This window comes from Tupaia chinensis, unplaced genomic scaffold (assembly GCF_000334495.1).
Source record: "Tupaia chinensis unplaced genomic scaffold, TupChi_1.0 Scaffold000258_1, whole genome shotgun sequence".
NCBI lineage: Eukaryota > Metazoa > Chordata > Mammalia > Scandentia > Tupaiidae > Tupaia > Tupaia belangeri.
Window position 1 is genome coordinate 3,078,931 of NW_006159738.1, and position 2,010 is coordinate 3,080,940.

At 53.7% G+C, this 2,010-nt stretch overlaps 1 protein-coding gene across 2 annotated transcripts in view; it reads right to left on the reverse strand.

Annotated features, from left to right (window-relative positions):
- HVCN1 (hydrogen voltage gated channel 1) overlaps positions 1-214 on the reverse strand; it is a 32,477-nt gene extending 32,263 nt beyond the window's left edge. The window contains exon 1 of one of the 2 annotated variants that reach the window (XM_027772209.1): positions 29-214. The gene's annotated coding sequence lies outside the window, so the exon portion shown is untranslated. The remainder of the gene's footprint in view (positions 1-28) is intronic. The other variant, XM_027772211.1, reaches the window with a different exon arrangement.
- Between the last annotated feature and the right edge of the window lie 1,796 nt (positions 215-2,010).

Genomic DNA, 2,010 nt, shown 5'->3' on the forward strand with positions numbered 1-2,010 from the left:
GGGCTCCGGCCCCTGTCCCGGGCCTTGCCTGGCTGCGCGCCTCCCAGCTGGCCTCCGGCTTCCCGGCCTGGCTCCTCCCGCTTCGCTGGCCCCAGCCTGGACGGCCCCCCGCGGTCCTGCAGATGGACAAAGGTCCCGCCTGTGGGAGCGAATCGAATCACGAGAATCCCGCTCGCGAGCCTAAGGAAAGGGGTGGGGAGGGAGAAACTTCCTTCCTCCGCTGGTCAGAGGGGCGAACCCGCCCACCTTCCCCCTGCCCCGCCCCACAACTCAGGCCGCCCCTTGTCACTGGGACTCCAGATCCTTCAGGGGAGGCCCTGCTGTCCCCTGCGCGGCATCTGCCATGCAGGGGGAGGAGGCAGGTCGAATGTCCGCAGGGGTGGCCAACATCGAAGCCCTCAGGGCTCCCTTGGTGTGGGGCTGAGGCCCAGGTGACAAGGGGATGCCCTGCTCGAGGGCTGTTAACTGGCAAAGGAGGAAGCCTTCTGAGGCCGAGCCTCGGCTCTGGGCCCTTCCTTCTGGCAAAGTCCTACTGACCTTGCTGGCCCAGCCTGAAGATCTTCCCTGGACCCCAAAGCTGGGCCTCCAGTACTCTATTCCATGACGAATCCGTTGTTCCCTTATCCTGTCTTCCCCAAAGTCCACCGGCCCCTAGCTTCCAAGGGCAGAAGCCGTCTTCTCCACCTCCTCTGTTTCTGGGCTAGCTGGGGGGTGGAGGAGGGGAGTCGCAACTCCTGGGGGCCGGATTAGTTTCCTAATGCACTCACCTAGTGGCTTCAGCAAAGCAGAGGTGTTACCTTACAGGGCTGGAGGCCGGAGGGCAGAATGCTCCCCCTGGTTGAGGTCAGCGTGGGCAGGGCAGGGCAGGGCTGTGCCAAGCTCTCAGGGCAGAATCCCTCCCTGTAGTTTCCAGCTGCTGGAGGTGTTTGCTCCTCGGCCGCTGGGTGTGTTACTCTGGGTTCTGTTTCCCTTTCAAATTGCCTTCTCTTGGGACCAGCAGGTTGGCGTAATGGCTATGTCGCTGGACTCCCATGTAGCCAAATGCGGTTCAAATCCTAGACCTGGTGGCTTAAACTGACGCCAGGCGCATGTGCTTGCATGCCTAAGACCCCAGGAGGAGAATGGGGGAGAAGGGATTGTGGCGTGCCCATCCCCCCCGGCAGTGATTTCTCACTTTCTGTCTCTGTCTCTCTCTTTCTGGTGAGCACACGCACCCTATAGCAAAACCCTCCCCATAAATAAATAAATAAATAGATAGATAGACAAATAAATAAATAAATAAATAAACAAATAAATAAATAAATAAAATTGCCTTCTTTCTCCCTCTTATAAGGACCCACAGGCGTAATCCAGGATAATCCTCCCAACTATGAGTGTAGGTAACAAACCACAGTTGCCTCAGCATCAGCAGACCAGTAGCTGCCAGCAATCAAAATAACAGAGGCTTTGGGGCCAGCAGTTTCCTAGACCTTTATGTCGCTGGACTCCCATGTAGTCGACCGCAGTTCGAGTCCTGGACCCCGTGGCTTAAACTCACACTGGGCGTATGTGTGTGCGTGTCCAAGATCCCGAGAGGAGAATGGAGGAGAAGGGATTGTGATGTGGCCATCCCTCCTGGGGGCGGTTTCTCGCTCTCTCTCTCTGTCTTTCTGGCGAGCACATGTGCCCGATAGCAAAAAAAAAAATCTCTAAAAATATAACAGAGGCTTCCAAGCTGCAGTGCAGATGCCTCACATTACCACATATACTCGTCACTACTTCAGAATTGCTGTATAGTAGTTTTACAGTTTAATGTGCTAATAACCTCACATATTACGATTTTTAAAATAATTGAGAAGTATATTCAAGATAACTGATGTCCTTTGTAATACATGTCCTGTTTTTATTTTTAATTTTTTTTTCTTTTTGGAGAGGTTTTTGCTATAGGGCGCCTCTCTCCTTTCTGTAAGCTATACTAGTGTAATACCTGTTACTTACTCTGTGGATTCATTTAAAATGCCCCCCCCCACC